Below are 19,402 nucleotides of genomic sequence, written 5' to 3' on the forward strand. Positions count from 1 at the left end.
CATCCCAAATGATCTAAGTGCTAGAGCACACTGTTACTACATAGCCAAAAAGGCATTAAGAGTTGTTAATCTAATCCTACGTAGCTTCTTCTCTGGTAATATCACACTACTAACTAGAGCATACAGAATGTTTGCTAGACCTATACTTGAATATAGCTCATCAATCTGGAACCCATATGATGTATCTGATATTAATACAATTGAAAAAGTCCAGAATTATTTCAAAAGAAGAGTTCTCTGCTCCTCTACTCATTGCAGAATACCTTATGCCACCAGACTTGAAACTCTAGACCTAGAAAATCTAGAACTAATCTGCTTCTGGTCCGATCTAAATATGGTATATAAAATCATACATTGCAGTGTCCTACCTGCAGCTTCAATCATAACAATACAAGAGCACACAATAGATACAAACTCAAGGTTAACTGCACCAAACTTGACTGCAAAAAATACGACTTCAGCAACATAGTGGTCAATGTTTGGAATATTCTACCTGACTCTGTAGTTTCTTCCCCAAACCCCAAAAACTTTAACCTTAGACTGTCTACTATTGACCTCACCCCCTCCCTAAGAGGCCTGTAGGGGGCGTGCATAAGTGCACCAATCATGCCTACTGTCCCTGTCCTATTGTTTTTTTATTTTTCTTATAAGTATTTATCTCATGTATTCAAAACTATATTTATTCTTATACCTGTATCTTGTAAGTGACTGACAAATTAAATAAATATTAAATACTAAAAATACTGGTTGCCTCTTACCAATAGTATCTGTCTGGGAGGTTTGGTTTGGCAGAATTGGGGTGCTTCAGGCTGTATTGATTACACAATTCCATTTATTGGAACTCTAGATACACACTTTCTCTGTAGTAGCACCTGCCATCTTGAATGAGGGTCTTCCAAGCTTTAAACAGCCCCCAGCCTAGTGGTATTTTGAAGGACCTTGAAGACATGGCTCTTTGCCCAAGCCAGGACAATTGATGTCACCCCCTTTTTCCATTTTTTTCCTTATTACCCTCTGATTTTGTTTCCCCCCACCATCTGTTTTTCTCTTTTGTGTTGTTTTTGTGTTTTTTCTATTGTTTCTTGTTTTTAATGTTTTTAACAATTTGTAAACTACCCAGAGTTGATGAGGGAAAGATAGTGTACAAATAGCAATAACACTTAGACTTACATATTACTTCACAGTGCTTTACACTGTAGTTGTAAGTAGTTTACAGAGTCGGCATATTGCCCCCAACAATCTGGGTTCTCATTTTACCAACTTTGGAAAGATTCAAGGCTGAGTCAACTTTGAGCCGGTCAGGATCAAACTTCTGGTAGTCAGCAGAATTAACCTGCAACACTGTATTTTAACCACTACACCACAATGGCAAAACTATTACTACTATCATCATCATGATCATCATCATCCACATATTACCCAACAAGGCAAACTTAGTCATTTCAATAATGTTTTCTAAGGGAAAAATAGAAGGACTTTCATCAGAAACAAATTATAATACTTATAAATATGTTGACTGTAATTATCAGTTGTTCCACAATGATAATACAAAATTTGTAACCAAGCATTTTCTTAATGTTTTATTGATTTCTATTTTGTCCTATTTATCTTTTATATTGATATTTATTTTTCTTTTTTCTTTGTGACCGCATGTATTTAATAATAGTAATAAAATAGAAAAGCTAACATAACATCTGTTAGATAATATTATAAAAGAACAAAAATACATACAGTATTTGCTGACAAAATTATTTGGTTGCATTGCTTATTTGGGGCCACAAATTAATTTTTTTTACACAATCAGTTCCTATTAAATAACTGTGATATAAAAACATAGATATATTGTTTGGAATATTGTTTGGAGGAAACCTTTGGCTTTGAATTTCTGCAAGAAAATGGTCTAGACAGTAACATTAATCATAGTATTTGACTCTAGACATCTAATGCTTCAAAGTAATTGATCCTCCTGTGCCATCATCAAGTCTTTTAACAGCAAGTCATAGTAGAATTTGTCAATTGGCTGTTCTTATCATATAAATATGTTTTATTTGCTCTACAGTTGTTGAAGTTTAAACAATTATATTTCTTCAGAGACAACAATGCATTTCTTTACTATTTAACTTTGATGTTTTGACTTCTGAGTGCAGATCTAGTTTATTATAAGTTAGGTGTGTCAACTGGCATCCCATGGGCTAGATGCATCACGTGCAGGCCACACACAATCCAGCTCTGCGAAGGGGAAAAACATCATGATCTGTCACATGATAGAAACATGACAACGTGAGTTTGATACCCATGGTCTAGGTAAATTCTTTTGTGCTAGCTTTCTGCATCCTTATATCCCTAGAAACACTGCACAGTTGGTGTATGCTGAGCAAACATCAGTGGAACAGATGGGTTGGCCAAAAAATACGATTCTCTTGAGTGGCTAGTCGAGATATCTGGAACACAGAGCTATATTTTATAAACCATTTTCTATGTGGCTTCCAATGCCCCTGAACAAAGCACAGGCTACTTTATGCCACATATAAAAGAAAGATGCATGTAAACTTTATGTATTTTATTTTACAATTATTTCTTTCCATCTATTCCTTGTTTAGATTATTAGTGAGTAATGTTTGATATAGGGTTTTTTTTTTTGCATGTGGCAACCAAAATTTCAGTACCAAATGATTCTAAAGTTATGGTCCTCAGTTAGGTTATGTTGAAATATAGGTAGAGTAACCATACACCCTTTATTATAAAACTGTCCTTTAGATTTACTTGTTTTTTTTTTTTACTTTTATTTTGGATGTTTAAATTTTACTGCACAAATGGTAATGGTACCAGATAATGCACACTTATCCATATTCATATGAAAAATATGGAAATTGAATTGTCTTTTAAAAATACATTTATGCATACTGTTTGATTTCAGTTTTTATAAGAACATGTATTATTTTAAAGTTTTGCTCTTGAATTTTCCATTATAAGGCAAACTTTTACAAATCTCTTTCAGTTTTGTTTCCTTTTCAGATCTGTGCTTTAATTTTTCCAATAAATATGATCGCCATAAATAAAAGCCAACCAAGTTGCTCCTCTTCCAGTACAACATAAATGCTCCTGTGACTCTTTAAAGACTAACAGGCTGGCTGTAACATTATTAGAGGCCAGAGCCTACTTACTACATGTGGTTTATATTTTTTCAGATAACAGGTATTTTCAGATGTGTCAGAGGAACTCTAAAAAAAGAAAGAGTGATACAGCAAACTTTTTAAATATCTTGACAGTAGCCATGATCTTTTGTTAGCAGATAAGGAAGGCAAATTGTGTGGGGCCCTTTCCAAGGTATGCTTGACAGAATATTTTTTCTTCTGTTTACATAAGCTTTAACCATGGATCTCTCTTTCTTTTTCTTTAGTAATTCCTGAGTTTACTAATTCCACAACTCCTTATAGATATAGGATTTGATAAAGGTTGAGGCCAAATATACTAAGACTAATGTAAATCGAAATACTAACAAGTGCCCTTTTGTCCTGTCCTAATGACATGAAAAGCAAAGGTGCAGAGAGTCTGAGAATTTGCAAAGGAGGAAGCCACTTGCCTTCTGCTCCCACATCAGCTTTCGGCCACAAATAATCACACCAAATAAAAGCTAGAGGCTGCATTGCTGAAAATGCCTCTGTAACTAATGAAGCTTTAGTTATAGATGTGGAAAGGGAACTTCATGAGGACAGTGGTGACATCCAAGCAGGAAAAGCCCAAAGGGAACATCAGGCCAGCCATAAAACAAACTTGCATAGGAAAAGAGATTTAATAAAAGGTATTGAAAGAAGCCCCCTAGACAAAAGCCAAGTAATTAAGAAAGCTAGGGAAACAAGAAAAAAGAAATCCCTTACAAACAACAGGTCATGCCAAATCAGCAAAACAAATAGACAAAAGACATGAAATAAATTCCATAGCAGACAGGAGAAAACATTAGGATGAAACTGATAATCCAATCAAACCACCCCGCGGAGTTTACCCTCTGGCGGAAATGAAGACAACCCCTGACAGGATTTAAAACATTAAGAAATACAAACACAAGCACACACACACAAAAGGAGAAAAGGTATAAAAATCAGGGGTTTATTATACAAAGATGGCTAGCCCCAGGAACACAGACTTCTTGCTATCTCTTGCCTTCCTGAAAAATAAACCAGCTTCCAAGCAGTTGTCTTTGTCCTTGCACTGGAGCTCTCCCAGCAGGAAAATCGAGCCCTCAGAAGAAAGGCATTTTCCAGCCTTTCAACATAGATATGTAAAGTCAGAGAGATGTCACTGATGTCTGGGATGGGTATAATTTTTTTTATCCAACTTTGCTTCTTTAAGAAAAAAATACAACTGATAAACTATCTTGGAGGAGGGGAAAATAATTATTGCTAGAAATATTTCCATGTGATATCTGCATTGATTTAAAATTAATTGGAATATAATGATTTTCTCTTATTCTCCTTGCCCCCAATCTCTTTCTATGCAATTCTTAATGAGATTGTGCCATGTATTATCTGGCTGAAAATTTTAATTAACAGACCCAAGGCAACTTTTATTAAACTTTACCAGGGTCTACAACACTCCTCTGTGAAATATCAGCAGGATAGCCTGCTTACTACCTTCTAGTGTTAAATGATTTGTCATTACATTTTATAGTTCATTGTTTAATTTTCTCCTAATTAAACAAAATTAACTTGCAAATTTTAAGTTTAACTTCCTTTTTCTCCTGAAGGAGTCCATTGATCCCTTCATACCAAAGAACAGATACAGAGCTACTTACAGCTAGCTTCAAGTCAATTAAATATAAAAAGGGGTGAATTGTGATTGCCTAGTGGCACCTGCCATTATAGCCAATGACTTTCACTGCAAACACTGTTCTTTATAACAATTATTAAAGTGGAGTCCTGATGCACTGATGATGTTGCTTAATTTGGGTAATGAAATGCTCAGAGAGCACCAAAGACCTCTCATTTCAACTCTGAGCTACAAATATTCTCCTCTATTAATTCTTAACAGTTTTCACTAGAACTGATATGCAGGATCTTAGTGAAATTGTTTTTTTTTTAAAGGCAATTCTCAGCTTCATCTGTTTGATGCATTGCTGTTTGAAAGGCATTTTTATCAGGGCTGGGTAGATCTTCAAAGGGAAATTTTATTTTGATAAAAGCTCAGATGAAAAATCCCCCAAAAGCTAAAACAATGTGGCCTCAAAAGCAAAGTGACTTGACTTTGGGCTTCAAGTCACTTCTCTGCTGAGGCTTCCCCAGGCACTTCCAGTTGCTGTTTCAGGAAGCCAAGTGACATGGTGTCTCATCAAGGCAAATTCAAGACACTTGCAAATGCCTAATGCTATTAACTCCCAATATGTTACCTTCTTGGTCTTCTGGTACCATATTGTTCATGACAAACTTATTTAAGGCTTGGCAGGTATAACAGACATATTTCAAGCCCACAGCTACTATACTGATGAAAATGTTAGTTTTGAATTATACACTAAAATAGGAGGAGAGATCAAATACTTAAAGATATATAATATGTTCCTACATGATTTTCACAGTTGTTCCTATGCCTCACAGAAATTTCTGCTCATTGCTTGGAAAATATTATAAATGATCAAGAGTAGATAAAAAAAAGACAGAAAAAAAGAAAAAACATCAATCTACTTAATAAATTCAGAACAATATGTGGTAACATTTCCCACATGATTTAAATTCTGTTTAAAAATTATAGAGAACAATCAAGTCATTACTACCATAAACTTATTTATTGAAAAGAAAAATAGTACACGTGTGGGTCTGTTTAATATGAAAAGGAATGTGCAAATGAAAAGTCAATGGCCATGAAGAATTGCAGAAATATATAAAAATAGGAATGCATGTGGACTGACTCATAATCTATAATTAATTGTTTGAAAAGAGATGAAAATAGCATCGTGTTCTTCAGTTTAATAAAAGAGTACCTCATTTAAGCAATTTACTTGTTTTATTTTTTACCCTCTCTACTCAAGGGGACTAGCAAAATAAAAACATGGAATCCATAAAGTTAAAACATTCTAAGAGCTGATTAGGGAAACATAACTATGGGAAACTTGAATGACAATATTACCTTGGTTTTATGTTACTATGGAAGAAGATGAAATATAGTCATATGCACATAGTACATTTTCATAGCTGTTAATTCTAGCAAGCTTAGTCCAATACCAGGTGGGTTCCCATGGATAGAAATTTTCTGTTTAAATTGAACACAGAAGGCTGAGAACTTCTAAAAATAAATCATTGAAAGTACAATTGCAAGTCTTTACAATGACAAGGGGAGCAGTTTAGGTAATTTTGGATGAAAAAAGATATTTCAACTAAGAAATTTAAAAGTAGATACATACACAGGTGTAATGAAAGATGTGCAAAACCAGCCAGGAGGAATACTAGCAAATATCTTCAGAAATATCTCTTTCTATAATCTTTGAGAAATGATGGAAGATGAGCTTAGTGCCAGAGTATTGGAGGAAGTCAGCTGTTCGTATCTTTAAAAAGGGGAATAAAGAAAATATTGTCCCTGTTAAATTGTAGCTGAATTTGTCTATATGTTGAAAGATTAAGGAGTTTTCAGTACATCTTCTGAGAGGCAATTGATGCCTGAATGCATTCTGACAGTCTTCTACTTGATTTTCTTACATATTGACTGTTATACTCTTCACATTTTACATTATAAAATGATTCTTATTCTCCCCCTTTGGTTTCTCAAGTCTTTGGAGTTTTAAAAAATATGTTTTGAAGGACTTTTGTTGGTTTGAGTGGTACAGTGATGCCAATCTGTTGGCTGTTTGAAATATGTTATTGATAAATGAAAGAATTATCCTTTCCAAAGAGTGTGGTTTTGGGGTTACAATAGTTGCGTAGTTTGGTAATTTATAAGTCATTAGATTGAATAACTAAACAGTTTTAAAGGGTGCTTTAATTTGGATTTCTGCACTGAAGATTGATTGAACAATTATTAAATTGTTTTTAAAGCTCATTTCCTAGGAACTCTCCACAGTGGTGACTATGGCATGCATTTTCTTATCACATAGTAAAGAAGCAAGCAGTATCTTACTGGCCATGAGATGGATTTAAATAATTGCATGTCTTACAAGCAGCCACAAATATGCCCAGAATATGAGAACAGCTTAGCATGCCATGACAAGAGTGCTGTGTAATTTATTGTGACAACAGAGCCATGCCAGAGCAGATGTATGCAAATGCCTGGCAGCTGTCAGTTTGTATGCGTTGTTAATGTATACAATATCCCCTTTGAGTTAAAATGTTTAGTCAGGCACAGCCTTATCTGTTGCTGTTAGGTAGGTTGCTTGTCTCTTACCCTCCATTGCCAGCATGTGAACTGCCTTTTACTGAGTCAGATGATTGGTTTATTAGTGTGGTAATATTTACTTGACTGCTTCTCTTACATGTCCAAAGCTCTTTTGAGACCTGAGAGCTGAAATTGTTTTAAACCAGCAATGCTGGGAACTTTTATATGTGTTAGGAATAACAAGGTTACCTAACGTGGTTTGGGTAAAATAATATATATAAACTAGTGACTGATATATGGACTGTTTGACTATGCTAAAACTCTTACTGGAATAAACTATTTAACTAGCACGGTGTATCTGTTTTACTGAGTGTAAGCTACAAAAACATTTATCTCACATATTTTGCCTGCCTGACTGACTGCCGTGCAGATTCTGCTAGGGTGTATCCCTAACAATATGCAAACAAGTATGCAAGTCTGTGGATTTGTTGTAATGAATGAGATCAAGACTGGAAAACAGTTTATCCAGTTGTCACATTTATTGCTGTTTAGAAACCTTGGGTAAAAATTCTCTTTTCCAGATAGCATAATAGGCTTAAAACATCTGGAAGCCCTAAGCTGTAGCAAGGGTACACACAATCAAATATAGTGAAGATTTAGTAAACTAGCACTTTATATTTTTCTACTTCTTAGAGTTAAAAGGTTCCAAAATTGTTGATCTTTCATACATCAGCAAGAAGTAAACAAATAATGTAGTCAGGCAACCCATGTATAAATGCTATACTTATTCTATATTTACATAATTTATTTAATATGTTTTATAATATTGCATTATCTACCTTTTCTATAAACAAATGAGGTTCCCAATTTTTATTTGCTAATATTTAAGGTTTACCACAATTTTTTTAAAAAATTGAGCTTGATTCCTTCAAGGTCATATCTTGATTCTCTGCACATGTGAATTCAGAAAGAAATCTCACCGAGAAAAGGATATATTTCCAGATAAGCATGCGTAAAAATATAGTCCTGGACCAAATACATTGGTTATAGATTGGGACATCTTTTATCATTTGGAGAAATGTTGACTGAAATGGCAAAATAAGGCCCATCTGTTGTGAGGAACACTATTAATTCCTAATAAGATAATGTATTTGATACATATCCTGTGTTTTATAAGCACAGAGAGTAAGATAGAAAGAAATGAGGTTGGAGATGATTGGTTTGGCGTGACTTTGCACATGGTAACCAAGTTAGGATTACAAAACAGGACATGCCAAAATGTTTGAGATCTACTGTTCTTAAATTTATAACTAAATAATTGAATGGAATAATAATCTGAGCCAATTCCTTTTTGTTCTCAAGAAAGTCATGTGGCTTGGAGCAATACCTAGAAGCAATACCTTAAATGCTGTTCAGGAGCTATATTTGAGAACTAAAAATTACCACCCAATCCATCCTTTGCTATTACATGGGATTGCTTTATTTTATCAAAAGTAAATTCAACAACTTTTTCTTATCTTGGGGAAGGGTGGGGGAGTAAGTAATGAAAGGAGAAAAGTATGACAACCACACATTATTTAATTTACAATGTATTTAATCTAAGTAATTAGTCCTCTCATGACTGTGCTTTGTCGATTTGTGCTGGCAATCCATTCTTTGAAATTGCTCATAGTTCCCACAAACTTTGCTTCCTTTTTCCACATGAAATTAATCAAAGGCTTATTGCTGAATTATTCAGCAGCAGAGTGAAACCTGCTCTCCATAGCTTGCAGCAAGAAAACTTCAGATGCTTTCAAGTTTCCACAATAAAATAACTTGAATGCTCAGACAAGAGATGGAAAAGCAGCAGCCTCAACAAGCTTATCAGCTGACCATAGGAGTGATAATTTCTTATTGCATTGCGCTATACTATTTTAGTTTTCTGTTTGTTGTTAAGCCCAAAACATTTTTAACTCAAATCTGCAGACTGGAGTCTTACAGACTTAATAAGGGTAGTGAATTAAAAGGTAAAATTGAAGAAAGAAGTTTCCAAGACAGGAAATCAATTTCAGCAGATTTGGGCTGTCTATACCAATGTTAAAGGCATAGACATTTTTCATTCCTATAGGGGCAGAGAGGCAGTGAAAGAAGATAAACAGTCATGCAAACATAGAATTGATAAACCAAATCCACAGATTGATATGACTAATCCTGTTTTTTCTGAATTAGAGGAATCTGTTACATAAGTTTGAATGAAGACAAAAGTTCAAAAGCTATTTATGGCAAGGAGGTGGACTCTTTAGGACCCTATGCATCATCAGTGTGGACAATATGGAGTATTTATAGGATGCAAGGAGTTTAATATTACCTTAAAATAATAATAATTTTCTATGATGTGCAGCTGGAACATAGGTGCAGTGAATATGCTAAGATTTCCTTAACCTGTGGGGCCAGGTACCAGGCTCTGGATTCCTGCTTTGTGTTAAGCTATAATGTAGCAAGTTTGCTTTTGAATTTAGTATGTGGAATCAACTGTGACCTAGTCAGATCATTGTGTTTGATATTGCAATATATGGACACACGCTGTTATGGTTTCAACAACAGTTGAAATAAACCATGTCCCATCATGATGTATAAACTTAATCAAATGGGTCTGTGGAACATTAGTTCTATGGTGGTTAAGTCTTTAACTTGGGACTTCTCAATATGGGGGGATACAACTCCCAGAATTTTGAGCCCGAATTCCATGGGCTGTAGTGAAATGTTAAGTAGAAGCTCATTTAAACCATACTTTGCATGAAGCAATTTTTTAAAAACATTTTCTAGATTTCCCTAAAAAAACTTGTATAGAACCAGAGGTGGTATTCAGCAGGTTCTGACCAGTTCTGAAGAATCGGTAGCAGAAATTTTGAGTAGTTCAGAGAACCGAGATATACCATCTCTGACTGGCCCTAGCCCCATCTATTCTCTGCCTCATGAGTCCCAGCTGATCAGCTGGGTTTCTTTTGTTGCCATGCATAGGAGAACGGAGCTGGAAAGCAGGTTAGTGGGTGGGGAGGGAATGGGATTTTGCAGTAATCTTCCCCTGGAGTGGGGTGGGAATGGAGATTTTACAGTATCCTTCTTCTGCCATGTCCACCAAGCCACGCCCACCAAGCCACATCACACCCACCAAGCCATGTTCACAAAACTGGTAGTAAAAATGTTTGAATCCCACTTCTGGTATAGAACTACAAAGTGGAGAATGCTTAAAAGAAAAGATGGTGGTTGTAAAAGAAGACAGCAGGGTGATTTAATAGACCTGTGTAAAAAGAAAAAAAAAGTGAAATTAACAGAAAATGTTCCTTGAATTGGTCTCTTCATCATTTTGTTTTGCCTATCCAATAAACCCAGCTGGGTGATAATTCCTATCCTACTTTGGGCAATTTGAAAAGCCAGCTTATTATAGAGATAATCAGAAAATCACGGGGTGTAGGGAGCCTTGGAAAAACTGTGTTGTGCATGTTATAGAAACATGTTTTAATTCCATGAAATACCTGCTTCTTCAAATGTTACATATATTTACTAATCTATATTCACATGTTATAAAAATACTGCAAATCTTTCAAAACAAGTGTGTCAAAATATGAAGTACCACATTGCAAGCTGTTAAACAGATGCATTTTTCTCTGAACACCAGCGACTGCTTTGGGAGCTGTTCCTCAATATTTTCATACGTGTGTGTGTGTGTGTGTGTGTGTGTGTGTGTGTGTATGCACAGGAAATATATTTTCTTGGAGGTGAAAAGGATACTAAATGACTGTAAGCATAAAGGATGATGGGACAGCCAGGAGTAGTTTCCAAAATAGGTGTGCAAGCCCAGAAAAAGATGCAGTCATTTCAACAGTTAGAAAACTAGTGTTTGTGTACATACCCTTCTAAGTTAAAGTTTAATTAACTTGGCTTACTATGTTCTATTTTGCACTTCTGCCTATAATAACAATGATTCATATGAGTATAAGAAAGGTTTTCAGTACATATTGTCATTTTGTAATAGATACAGAAATGGAATTAAAAATTACATGGATTGAGAGAAGCTGATCATTAGTAGAGTCATTGTCTCAATAGGGTAACTGGTATGATTAACAAGCCAGAGGATATTATTTTTGGTACAAAAGCCTTTTGATGTCACCACATTGAAATAAAACATAAAACATAGCCAAATTTACATTAGAAGAATTATTTTGAGACTTATTTCCCAGATTAATGTCCACTTCCATGTTAATCTCAGTTAATGTTCCTGTTAACTGCTATAATAACACTTTTAGAAAATTAAATACTATACCCCATGCTTTTCCTATTTATTGCCATTAATGCTTTCAGATAGTAAATTTTGCAAAGAACTGTAATCTTTCTGTAGTTTCCAGTCTCGTTCAATCTCTGAAAAGAAGCCCATATGCAATAAGCTGATTAGTTCTGATTACTGTATATTTTTTGGTTATCAAGCTTCTCTTTAAAGAACTAGCACTGGTTTCTGATCCGTTATCAAAAACTGATTTTAAATAAAATTACTAATAATAGAATAATATCCACAAGTCTTTGATGCGAGCTATATGGGATACAAAAGGGTATTGCAGAATTGAAAAGTGTCAGAAGGTCAGTAAAAATTTTCAGTTCCTGTTAGAAGATATTAAGGATTAACAAACAAGTAAACAAAATCTTACTTTGAAGATGCGCCTCAGCTTTCAAATAAGTTTTCACTGCAGACCAATACATTTCTATTACTTAACTTTCTAACTTTGACTCTTAATGGACCAACTTTTCTGAGGCCTCAGTTGTGACTGTGTCCCTTAACTAGAATTTAAGATGTCAGTGTCATTTGTCAATGAAGGTTTGTCTGATCAGGTTTCTCTGGTTTATACTTCACAGATGACATTTCTAGGGGACTCAGGTTTGCCCAAAATTGATATAAATATCAAAATCTTGTGATAGCACCGAGATCGGAAGCAATAAGGAAATAGGAATAAAATATAATGAGAAGGGATAAACATAATCATGAGAATTAAATATGGAAGTCCGTCACGGGCGTCCTCTGTGACAAGAAGATGCCGATGCGCCTGAAGGCGAAAATCTATAACTCTGTGGTGCGCCCCGTGGCCATATACGGCGCAGAGTGCTGGCCGACGACCAAAGAAGTCGAAAGCAGACTCCAGATAATGGAGATGCGAATGCTCCGATGGTCGGTAGGCCTCACCCTACTCGATCGCGTCAGGAACGAAGAAGTGCGTAGACGGTTCAACGTCGTGCCCATCCCCACGGTCATGAGGCAGTCCCAGCTACGATGGTTCGGCCACGTGAGCCGCGCCAAGGAAGAATCCATCATCAAATCTGTAATGAAGGTGACTGTCGGAGGAGCGAGACCGCGTGGTAGACCTAAACAACGCTGGATGGACACGATCAAGGCCGATCTAGAGATCGCGAAGGCAGACCCGACACGCGTGGCAGACAGAGAGGTGTGGAAGCAGTACTCAAGGACATTAGCGGACCTCGCCCGAGCGCGAGACAAACGCTGAAGAAAAAGAAGAAGAAGAAGATGAGAATTAAATATCAATAATTTATTATCAATAGTGACAACATGTAATCTGTATTATCAGATGAAGTATATATTTGAGCACTAATTGCCCAGATATGCTTAGAATGTTTTGATTGAGAGTTTTGTACTACAAAGTGATCCACTGCACTAATTATAGCAAGCTCTATTATCCAACTGCTCTGTTGTTTTTCTATGTTATATAGAAATGTACTCATGTACTATGCACTCATGTCCGTAGGCTGTAATAAGTAACACAGAATTATGTTTTCTGTAATTCACTAAGAAAGTATACCTATCAGATATTTTACTGGAATTTGGGTTGTAACGTGTTAAAAAAGAAGTCATTTCCATTTTTCTTGGAGACAAGCTTAATGAATATTTCATTCTCTTAAATATAACAGATGTTTGTGAATCACAAAATTATGAAGAAAACCTTCTATGTACCTATTCCACCCGCACTTTCTACAATTCTATAAACAACTGTTAGGGTAATAAATAAAGGAAAGAAATAAAAATATTATAGAGAGAGAGTAGAGAGTTACTCTATAAGCATGTCTTATCTTGATGTTAGGCAGTTGTTTTCCTATGTATATAGAAGTATTTATCTCTATAGGCATTTCTTATCTTGCTGCTGTGGAAAATATTTCTCTAACCTTTATGTTGTAAAACTAGCCTGCAATTAGTTACATCTCTCTCATATGAAGACACATGATTATCCCATCTAAATCAATCTGAATGGAATGTACTCCCTGGGAACATAACTCCCTATATCTGGAGCAATGTATACCTTTTGAAGTATGCTGTTAATAGCCCTCTTAAATGGTAAGTTGTGGTAGATTAACAGACAATAGGAGAAAGAATACTGAAAGATGAACAAGTGCCAGAAGGATATTTGTCTTTTTGCAGGAAAGATGTAAATCTAACTTAGAGTGTTTCACAATGCAATTATTCTACTTCTAAAAGAATCTTAAGGTATAAGAAGACTTACTTTCAACTATATGCTTTGTAACTTTCCTGGCATAGCTGCGTGTATGAGAGGAGAGGTCTTACCCTTTTATTGATAAATAAAAGTTAGATTTTGTTCTTCAAGCCTCTGCTTAAGTTCATTTTTGGCACATTGTGATCTTAAGTTATAGCTGAACCTTACACAACAAACTAAAAGACTCAAGGTCCATCCCACCCCTGAAAGGACCTAATGGTAAAGACTGCAATGATGACACTATTAAAACCAACCTTTTTAACACATTCTTTGGCTCAGTATTTGTAAACAGCAATGGATCATGCCCAGGATTCCCTAATTGAACCACAGACGCCCACAATGATCTAATACATATTGATTTTACAGAAGACATTGTTGAAAAAGCACTACTCAATCTAAAACCATCTGTACCTATTGGACCTGACGGAATATGTGCCTACTTCTTAAAAAAGCTATCCACTGCCATAGCTGAACCTCTAAGCATAATCTTTGAAAAATCTTTCAGGACCAGCTCCTTGCCAAAACTATGGTCATCCCTATCTTCAAAAAGGGAGACCCCAGCCTAGTTGAAAATTACAGACCAATCTCTTTATGCTGCATCACCTGTAAAGTCATGGAATCAATTATTAACAAATCCATCATCCTCCACTCAGAAACGAACAACCTACTCTCTAATAAACAATTTGGTTTTAGGAAAAAACTATCCTGTAATCTGCAACTCATACACTGCAAAAACATATGGCCCACACAACTCAATCAGGGCAAAGCAATAGATACAATCTACATAGACTTCTGTAAAGGCTTTGATTCAGTGGTACACAACAAACTACTCCTAAGACTAAAATCTTGTTGTATCTCTGGGCACCTGCATTACTGGATAGAAGCATTCCTGTCAAACAGAAAACAAATGGTCAAAACTGGGTGCGTCCTATCAAATTCTGTACCTGTCAACAGTGGTGTCCCCCAAGGCAGTGTTCTAGGACCACCTCTTTTCATACTCTACATAAATGACCTCTGTAATCATATCAAGAACAACTGAATTCTCTTCGCTGATGATATAAAGCTATTCAACACCACAGACAATACTGCTACCCTTCAAAAAGACCTTGATTATGTATCAGAATGGTCAAACAAAGGGCGACTTCAAATTTCAAGAAATAAATGCTCTCTCCTACATATCGGCAAAAAAAACCAGAAAATAAAATACAGGCTGAATAGTCAAGACCTTGTTAATGATCGAAACTCTGTCAAGGATCTTGGAGTACTCATCTCTAATCACCTAAGTGCTAGAGCACACAGTAACTACATAGCCAAAAAGGCATTAAGAGTTGTTAACCTAATCTTACATAGCTTTTTCTCTGGTAATATTACACTAATAACTAGAGCATACAAAACATTTGCTAGACCAATATTCGAACACAGCTCATCAGTCTGGAACCCACATTACGTATCTTACATTACCATATTAGCACAGTAGAGAAAGTCCAGAAATATTTCACAAGAAGAGTTCTCTGCTCCTCTACTCATTGCAGAATACCTTACTTACAGACTCGAAATTCTAGACGTAGAAAACCTAGAACTACGCCGCCTTCGGTCCAATCTTAGTATATAAAATCATACATTGCAATGTCCTACCTGTCAATGAATTCTTCAGCTTCAACCATAACAACGCTGGAGCAAACAGTGTTAACTCAAGGTTAATCGCACCAAACTTGATTGCAGGAAATACGCCTTCAGCAACAGAGTGGTCAATGTCTGGAATACTCTACCTGACACTGTGGTTTTTTTCCCCAAACCCCCCAATATTTAACCTTAGACTGTCTACTATTGACCTCACCCCTTTCCTAAGAGGTCTGTAGGGGGCATGCATAAGCGCACCAATTGTGCCTACTGTCCCTGTCCTATTGTTTCTTTTATATATTTTTTATTTTTCTTATATGTATCCATGTATTCATTACTATGTTTTTACTTATACCTGTTATCTTGTAAGCAATTGACAAATAAAAATAAATAAATAAAATAAATAAAGGATCACCTCCAGCTTGAATTTACCATGGTAAATGCTTCTTAAATATTTATACAACTTTGACAGAGCTGGTGTTCCATAGGTACAAATGAGGATGGTGTCATAGTGAGCTTGTCAGTTTTCTAGTGACAGAACACAGCCGCAGTGCCAATATTGTCAACAAAAGGCTTCCCTCTAAAGGGCAAGGTTTTGCTACTTTTCCCTTGGCTTTTCTTACAGATCAACTTGAAGACTGAAGAAAATACTCAAAGCTTAACTTGTCATTGTTTAAGAAAATATCCTGGCATTTGTCTTGTACAATTTTTACACTGTTAAAAGAAGTACAACCCTTTTAAAAAAAAAAACCTTTATTGAATATACAACTAAAATAATGAACAAACACACACACAACATAGAAAAAAAGTGGAAAAGAAAAAAAACCCACAAAAAATAAACAGATAAAAGCAAGCAATTCCGCTATCAACAGTTTGTGGTTCCTTATTTGTTATCATTATTGGTGTCATATTTACAAATAAGTCTTAATGCCAGTATGTAATTTCTATCTCCTTTACAGTTTAACAATATTTACTAATATATTTTCTATCTTTGTTCTATCCAGTCATTCCAACAAAAAAAGTACAACCCTAATAATAATCAGGAAAGGATAGAGTTGTGAACTAAATTAGTTATAGAGTTATACCCTAAATAAGAATCAATATTACAGGTACATCGTGAGCTTCTGCACAAGAAGTAAACTCCTTATGTGTCTAATCACACTTGGCCAAATAAAGCCCTAGCCTGGTCTGGTCTGGTTTGGTCTAAGATGTAAAGGCATTAAGCTAAAAGATAGCTTAAAAAGGTTAATTAGTACATAAAGAAGCAAGATTCTTGAACACTGGAATCTAGTTGAACAGTTAAATAATTCATCAGTGCCAAATACGTTAGGGGTTTATTTTAGCGCCAAAGGCATAAATCAAACTCAATTAAACATTCACACACAGCAAATGCTAATCTGTACTTCTGTTTATCTTAAAGGTTTAGAACTAAATATGTTGATGCCATGAAGACAGACAACACAGAATTCAACCACAAAAGATAAATAATAATCCTTCCATTATTTTCATGAAGACAGTCTATCTACAGTATGTAGTGCTAAGTCAACACAAGAATTGATGGCACATAGGGACTTCGAGAGTGGCAGGACAGGAGAACGGAGGTGAAGAAGTCTGGTGCAGGCTTCGAACACCTTTTCTGGCGCCAGGAGCGATCCCCAGGGATACATGAACCCCGGAGAGGTTCGTGTCAACGTGGAGATCCTCGAGCTGCAGAGGGGGAAGGCAACTCCCTGACAGTGAAGAGGGAAGCTCCGAGCCTCGGCGCTAAAGAGTAAGCTGTCATTTTATGGCGGCTTCCAATCCGGTCTGCCACTTGAGTGAATAAGCAAAGCAGTGACAGCCTGCGAGATCGAGTAACAGGAACAGAGAAACGGTTTATATCTTGGATTCTTTGAAGTCTGAAGGGAGTAGAATGACAGAAGAATGATAGCATAAATCTCATGGTATAATTGGTTATATCAGATAAGATAAACTGTTCAATGAGCATAAATAAGCATAAATATCCATAAATAGCGATAAGATGTGTATATTTAAAGTAAGAGAAGAATTGGAGAATTGGATCTTGTAGACTGTCAAAAGAATATTTGTCTGGTTTTAACGTATTTTCTTTTTCTTCCGTTTCTTTGTTTTTTTTGTTTTTTTCATCTCGTTTATACTCCTTTTTCTCCTTTTTCGGTCGCAAGACCGAGCGTTTTTTTTTTCTTCCTCTCTCTTTCTCTTCTTTCTTTCTTCTTTTCTCTCTCTGTTTCTTATGTAATGTTGTTTATGTTATTTTTTTAATTGTAAATTCAATAAAATTTATATGCAAAAAAAAAAAGAATTGATGGCACATAATCAATCAAATCTAATAGACATTCTGATTGTTAGGTTCAATAGCGTATTGCAGCAGGACTGTAAAGGTATTGCTTATAGCATTGGCTTTTTGTTTTAGCATGAAAACAAGAGCAATAATAACAAAACTGAATTCATATGTTGAGTTGAAGTTGCATAGCATTTCTTTGTGACAGTCAAGCCAATTTAATAAATTCTATGGCTCTCCCTGATCAAACATTTATCTTATTATTGGGAAATGGGTGCTCATATAATTGCCACATGGCTACCAGAACAAGAACTGGGTATGCTGAAATGAAAGGATATTTATTTTATCTAACCTTTCATCCATCTTTGATCTGAGATGTCTCCAAGGCTTCCTGAACCCATTACTGTACATTTGCAATACTGTTCTTAAAAGAGGAAGAAAAGCTGATCTGGATTAGCAAATCAGATTTTTTCCATGAGGTTCCTTCACTGCTAATTGACAAAGCAAAAAGTATTTATAAAGATATTTAAAGGTAACATTTTAACAAGAACAACTTTTGAATATTTACAAGTTACAAAATTCAAGCAAATTCATTTACTTCTCCACAGAAGGAATCAAAGGATATCTTTACAGTTTGACAGAGGTGCCAATTTAGAGATGTAAGATAACTGGGTGCTTGTTTCTAAGCAATTTCTGCCTGTTATGTCTTTAGGACTGGTTGGAGTCCCCAACCAGGTCCGCTGTTTGAGCGGGAGCACCAGCAGCTCCCATTGGTTGGCTCCGTTTGACAGTCGGCTATAAAAGCCGGCTGTCGAGCAGAGCCAGCCGTTGTTCGCTTGCAGTCTGCCTTGTTAGCTGGCAGATGCGACAACCCTTTATTCCCTGAATAAAGACTGTTACTTGTATGCTCTGGTCTAAGCCTTGTCTATTCCCTTGCTCTACAACACTGGCGACGAGGATGGGATATGACCGCAGGCTAGCCAGAAGCACTCACATTCAAAAGAGCTGAAATCGCCTAGCGAAGCCACGGCGTTGAACCGCAGCCTCCTCGCTCACAGAGAGCCCAAGCTCAAACCGCTGCGATATGAGCTGAAAGTCACGGCGCTGAAGCCTCAGCCGCCCACGTCGTAGTAGAGCGCGAAATTCAAACCGCTGACGTTTGAATCGAGTCACTCAAGCAAAGTACAGCACTGTAGCCACAGTCACCGACGCTCCCCAGAGAGCGTGAAATCCAAACTGCTGTCACTAGCTGAAGTCAGTTACGGCGCTGTTAGCCGCAGCCGGCAACGAGCGCAGAGAGCGCGAGATACAGACTGCTCTTTCAAGAGCCGAAGTCACTGAGCAAATCTAGGGCGCTGTAGCTGTAGCCGCAGCCGCCAGCTCTCACGATAAGCGCAAGCCCTAGGGGCACGACCACCCAGAGAGATAGTCCAGTCTGCCGACGACACAGAGGGTCCCAAGATGAACACCAATCCGGCGTTTCAACCATTCAAACCCAACGAGGAGACGTGGGACTCCTACAAGAATCGGTTCAGCCATTACATCGATGCCATTGGTTTAGCTGACGCCGCGGAGCATAGGAAGAAATCGTACTTCCTTAGCTACTGCGGGGCTGCAGTCTTCGACACTGCCACGGCACTTTTCACACCACGTGACA

This window comes from Pseudonaja textilis, chromosome 3 (genome assembly GCF_049901715.1).
Source record: "Pseudonaja textilis isolate UNSWEBS1 chromosome 3, rPseTex1.2, whole genome shotgun sequence".
Taxonomy (NCBI): domain Eukaryota; kingdom Metazoa; phylum Chordata; class Lepidosauria; order Squamata; family Elapidae; genus Pseudonaja; species Pseudonaja textilis.